The sequence below is a fragment of the Corvus brachyrhynchos genome, unplaced genomic scaffold, assembly GCF_000691975.1.
Source record: "Corvus brachyrhynchos isolate BGI_N302 unplaced genomic scaffold, ASM69197v1 scaffold101, whole genome shotgun sequence".
Taxonomy (NCBI): Eukaryota; Metazoa; Chordata; class Aves; order Passeriformes; family Corvidae; genus Corvus; species Corvus brachyrhynchos.
In genome coordinates, this window is record NW_008237239.1 from 17,050,148 (window position 1) to 17,056,433 (window position 6,286).

The 6,286-nt window shown below is 40.0% G+C and overlaps 1 long non-coding RNA gene across 1 annotated transcript; it reads right to left on the reverse strand.

Moving 5' to 3' along the window:
* Nucleotides 1-2,440: 2,440 nt before the first annotated feature.
* On the reverse strand, nucleotides 2,441-6,280 carry LOC108445614. Its single transcript, XR_001860548.1, has 3 exons — nucleotides 5,730-6,280; nucleotides 5,535-5,647; nucleotides 2,441-3,042 (listed from the first exon to the last, which is right to left on the reverse strand). It is a non-coding gene; the product is annotated as an uncharacterized LOC108445614 (long non-coding RNA).
* Nucleotides 6,281-6,286: the final 6 nt, after the last annotated feature.

A 6,286-nucleotide genomic window follows, 5' to 3' on the forward strand; every position in this document is an offset into this window, starting at 1 on the left:
ATGTGTTTGCCACGCAGAACGAGAGTGCTATTACAGTACTTACATAAATGACTTTCTAAATTGGCAGTTTAAACAAACATTTCAATAGGATCCTGCTTGAATATACCTATTATACTAATTTCAAACCATAAAAAAATACTAATCCCCTTTTTGTGCTACTGTACTTGTAGAGGTTTCGGGAAGAAGACTTTGTTTCCTGTGTTTCTATTTATGCTCTTGCCCTTTCAAGGGTCAATCAGAGTATTAAAATCATAAAGTGGAAGCAAATTGAGTAGCTAACACCGATCCCTCTTCACAAGCTCATCTCAGAAATGGTTTAAATTCTATACCATTTGTGTGGTTCTAGGGAGAAGATATCCTGAGGTCTGTAGCACAGACATTAGCCTTACTACCTTAGCCTCTGCACTGTTTTTCACAGGTTCACGAAGATAACATGCCTTTGAAATTTAGTTTGGAGGGTTTTTTTTAACAAATGCAACCACAATTCACTCAGTAGCAATCAGACTTTGTGTGCAGAAGGCAGAGCTGCTGAGGGAGGGGATACAAAAAACCAACCCAAAAGACCCTTTTTTCCCTTGAAAGGTTGGTTTTGGTTTAAAATGCAGTGCTAGGGAGAAGACTTCAAGCTGTGCACCTACTGATAGTCCTTGCACTTGCAACCCAAGGCCATGGGGCATAGTTCCAGCACCTCAGCCGATCTTCTGTGCCCCACTGGTTATTCCTACTCAGGGGCTTTCATGCAAAGGTATTGAGGAGAGAGTTTCTGCTGATCTACACAGCCAGGCCAGCGTAAAAGAACTAAGATAAGGTTAAGACATTAATCTGAGGGCTGATTAAAATCAGAGGAGTGATGTGTGACAGGCAAAAGCTACGTGCAGGTTCTCTGCTAAAGCTGTAGCGAAACAGAAGCAGCACACACTTCTGCAGGTACAGGAGACAGGAGGGGGTGCAGCTCGGAGCTGGTCCTGTGTTTTCCAGTTCACTAGCAAAAACCAATTTGTGATTCCTATATTTTGCTGTTAGAGGGCAGCAGATATCCTAAGTAAGGTCTGTGGACACCGTGACCTAGTTCTACCAGGGCTTTGTGGCGCCTGCAATGGCCAAGAGATGTTGCCCACACTCCTTTCAATCCCTGGGTCTGGTCAGCTTGGAACATTCGAAGTTTTCATTTCTCAGGTTAGTATTTTCCGTGTCCTATCTTTCTCAGCTCCGGCTTTTGTGAGAATTTGAACAGTTTTACAACCATCTTCAGGATGGCAATTAATCTAAAATTTATTATTCTGCTAGTGCCAGCAATAGCCTACCAAGCATGCCTTCAAATCACCTGATGTTTCTAACATTTGGAAGTGAGATTTTTAGAAAAATGTAGCACTGGATCCTAGACCTATTTTAATTTTTAGAAACATACTGAAATCACAGAATCACAGAATCCTCAGGGTTGGAAGGGACTTCTGGAGATCATCCAGTCCAACCCTCCATCAAGGCAGCATCATCTGGAGCAGGTGACACAGGAACATGTCCAGGTGGTGTCTGAATGTCCCCAGAGATGGAGGCTCCACATCTCCTCAGGCAGCCTGTTCCTGTGCTCTGCCACTATCAAGGTAAAGAAGTTCTTCCTTATGCTGAGGTGGAACTTCTTGTGCTTTAGTTTATGGGCACTGCTCCCTGTCCTGTCACTGGGCATCACTGAATTCTGTGACAAAATTCTGATATAACTACTTAAGCTTATTGAATATGTGCTTTTAAAGCTTGGAACTATTCCATTGATGCTGTGCTTTTATTCTCTTTAGCAGGATACCTCCCTGACCTTCTCCTCCTTCAGCTCTCATCATACATCTTTTACCTTGAGAGTGGGGGGAAAGCAAGGAAACAATAGAAAAACTGACCTAGGTTTCTGGAAGTCTTTTAAAGTTCAACTCTTTCAATGGTGGTAATTTAACAGTAAATTAAAATATTAATCAAACCTGCATATCCTGACCTAGGATCCCATGGCAGCTAAGTCTTGCAGATTCAGTTCTACAGTATAGGAAATTTACTTTCAATTTCATTTTTGTCCATTTGACTACAGTGATTTCCAAAGGAAAATTGTCTGTATGCTTAACTCTGATAGCTATAAATATTACTCTTGAAAAATTGCATTTAATTGGTCCCTCTGGATTTTTAGTATAAGCAGCAGAAAGTTCAGACCCAAGTCTTCAAAATATAAACTCTCTGGGAAAGTGTAAGCTCCCCCTCTAAAGGTAGCATGCAGAAAAAAAGGGAACAGCTTAATTGTTTACTGACAGCAGTAAACAATTGTTTACTCAACAGCCCAAGAAATCTAATCAATGAATCCAGGAGTCACTGCTGTCATTCCACACCAGTGTCAAAGGACCAAATGTGTGAAAGCTCAGTTTGCTTTCAAAAATTATCCAGGCAACAGCATTAAGATCAATCCGGGTTTATTTGTTATTACTTTACATAAATAACCAAACACGAGATAGCTGGAGATGCCACAGTTAAGATCATAGCCAAGACCTGCAAGCACATTTCTCCCCATATCTCATGACTCATCCTCTGCCAACCAAATTTTATGTGTGAGGTATACAGAAACCAAGTCATCCCAACCACATTCCTGCCATATTCTCCATCTGTCCTGTACATCTGAGAGAAAAATTATCTCCCACAGAAAGCAGAACATCGTTGTATAGGCCATATTGCAATGCACACATGTAAAGGAGAATGGAAGATGTGCACAGGGCTTTAACTTTGACATTTCTGAATCCAGGTGTTTAAAGTGCTTGAGTTACACATTTTTTTAGAAAGCACATCACTTCACCTTGATGACCCTGCATTGACCCAAGACCTTACAGGTCCTGATTCCTTTTCAACAGACTTCAGAAATTCCCACTGATTTGAGGAGAAGCAGAACCAAGCCTGGATGAAGATAATGGAGTGCCTGGGCCACTTTGGAAGCTGCTTCTCAAAGCTGGTGGGGAAGTCACAGCCCCTGTGGATTCTCCTCAGGTCACAGCAGCAAGACCAGCAGCATCTCTCCTGTCTCTTAAAAAATGGAAGGTGTTATTGATATCATAGCCAAAATCATACATATAAAAACCACAGATATTTTATTCCTTTCTGGCTTCTGTCCTTTAGAAAGTACTACTAAACAGCTTACAGTGAGACTTTCAATAACTCTGAGACGTATTAAATACTCAGGAGATTTGTTATTGCACAATAACTTCCTAGTGGTAAACACTCAACAGAAAATAGCAAAAAAGTCCAGCTGTAACTTGCTATTTTAATAAATTGATAATTTTATTCTTCCAGACTATGAAGTTAAAAGCCCTTTTAGCAGTGCAGAGATTTAAAAGTTTAGGTCTCATTAAAATTTTGAAAGGCATGTCCATAAATAAATCTAATTAAGTTGACTGATGAAATAAAATATCTTTCTTCAGTGTAGTTTCTTCAGAAATTCCAGTTTTCAGCTAAAAGAGAACATTTCCCATTGGGAGGACTTTACCTACCCCACCCTTACTTATTGCTGGATTTATTTAAATAAAAAATGAGTACCTCTTGTGGGATATGGGACATCTTGCTGATGAAAAAGTTACATATAAGGCATACTGTTGAACTACTTTTCCTTGTTTTTGTTAAGGAGAAAGAAAATTCAGCAATGAACTGAGAGAAAACTTTGCTTTATAAAGGCCACGTTTTAATTTGGAGAAAACAGATGCAAATCCTTTGAAAATTTGTGCCCAGCAGCATTAGTTAAGCAAAGCAACTATGGCAAAGGAGTGATTCATTTAGTAAAGAGGGGGTATTTGATAATGTCATGTGGGCACTTGCAGCTCAAGGCCATGGGGCGTAGTTCCAGCACCTCAGCCGATCTTCTGTGTCCTGCTGGTCCTTCCTGCTTAGGGGCTTTCATACAAAGGTATTGAGGAGAGAGTTTCTGCTGAGCTACACAGCCAGGCCCGTGTAAAAGAACTAAGGTAAGGTAATGAATGTCTGCATTATTCCACATTTAGCCCTCTAAGCTAAATGAGAGTCTTACCTCATCAGATTTTGGGGGTATTTTTTTTGTTTTATTAATGCAAACCTAGGATGAAAACACTGCCTAGAATTTCAGCTTCATCATTCAATATTCAATAGAAATGCGTGTGTTCAAGAGTCATTTCTTCTGTCTTCTCTTTCCTGGTAAGTCTATTTTAAATACAGGTTTTTTTTTCTTCCTGTGATTTTGCACTTCATGGATTGCTATTGCTTTGGAGGAATTATTCAGAAGCTTTCTGCTATACAAATAACTAGTGACCTGCCCAAAAAAGAAACCTTCAACATTTACCTCGTTTTGGACTGCTTCTCTTAGAAATCCTGCCCAAACATATCAGCCTGGTTAAACATACTGACTATAAATATTTCCTTAAAAATAAAGAAAATTAAGAAAGTCAGAGGTTTGGAGGTACAACATCCACTCACAACTCCAATATTTAATAGTCCTGTCACAAGGGGTGTTACTGAAGTGCAGTCTGCAGAGAGGACTGTGTCTTGAGAAATTTTTCATCTGGACAGTAACTGGGGGCCTTTCTTACAGGCTCAGCCTAAGTAAAAGTTAGGTTTGGGGTTGAGAGAAAGGGAGAACCTAGAGACCTGTAGCTGCAATGGAGCTGGAAAAGAGCACCCAAAGGGAAGTGTGGGCTGTGGAGATACCTGGGCTGTAAAAGCCTTTTTCCTGGGTAATGGCTAGTTGCCATTACCATTGCCATGTGTGGAAGGATAATCCTCAGATTATGGTTATTTTTAGTGGTAGGATTCAGGTTTGGGTTGAGTGTAAGCCTAGAGCTGCAGTTGGAGTGGGTCTGCAAAGGGGAAAGCATGAGCTGTAAAGAGAATGGGCTGAGAGAAGTTTTCTAATGGGAAAGGTAATATGGGGTGAACATCAGCCAGGACAGTGAAATTGTCTGCTCTCCTGTTGAATGAAGATAATGTGAATGGTAATCTAGTGTTGTCCTTGTTCCTTTTCTGACATTTTTGCAGATGGTTAATAAGAACAGCCTATTTAAACAGAATATCATATGGTTAAATATGCCACATTCTGAAGATGCAGGTCCCTGTATCAGTTTTATTCTAACCAGTTAAAGGAATTATTTATTACTTCACTAAGTATCTTACTTTTCTCTTAAGCATTTCTGCCTGACCTGGTAATTTAAGAACTCATTCCTTTTTCCCAGTCTCCTATTTTTCACTTTCCTAATCCACTTCTTTTTTTTTCCTGGTGCACAGGTATTACACCAAGGTCAGTGACAGCAACAACTGAGCTGTATTTTTGGTATGCATTTAGCATCATTGAAGAAATTAGTTCATAACTACAGAAACAGCTCTTTACTAATAGCAGGAGTAATTTGTTTCATCTGCAAGAAGAAGAGAAAATACCAATGTCCTAACTAGTTTGGTTTTTGGGGTTTTGGTTGGTTGGTTGGTTGATTTGTTTTGGCTTTGTTTAAACTGAAAGAACCAGGTAGTTCTAGAAAAGAAAAGAAAAGGTTTCTTCGTACCTGTTTCTCTGTAGAGTCTGAGGCTGTCCTGGAATAATTCTGTAGGAGGTTCACTGAGACCAGCCTGCAGGTGGGGAATTAACAGTGATGCTTTCTCAAATAAAAGCTTCAACCTGCAATACAGATACAAACACCCTTGGATCTTCATAGTATATAGAGCTGCACCCAGATGTGAGTATCACTGCTGGTACTTACCTCCTGTGAAAATAAAGCTTAAATCTGAATAGAGTAGATAGCAACAATTTTCTTTAATGCTTTTTAGCCAGTGGACATGCAAACAGAAAGCTTTGGAGACGTGTGCAGGTGCCTGTGGCCATTTGTAGAATGCAGAAGACCTTCAGGAAGCAGAATCATACAATACAACAGGATGGGCTTTTCATTTTCAGACTGATAGGAATAAAAGAAGAATATTAAATAAAGAAAAACGAATATTAAATAAACAGAAAAGAAAGAAACATCCATTGCTTTGTGATGGATCCAGGAGCTTCCTCCAGAGGAGCCCTTACTCCATACAATCTAAGCTGCCACACGCCTGTTGTTGCAAGCATGAGGGAACTGCAGCAGACACAGAGATGATTCTTCCCCCAGCAAACCTTTCTGTGAGGCGTTTTAGGCTTGGTTATGCATCACAGATAGTATAGAATGAAAGCCTGGAACATGCAGCTGCTCTTGGGGTATGCAGGTGATGCCATGAAGATTTTTGCCTTTTCTTTTATACCCCTGTTATACCTTTTTATAACTTCTGTATTCTT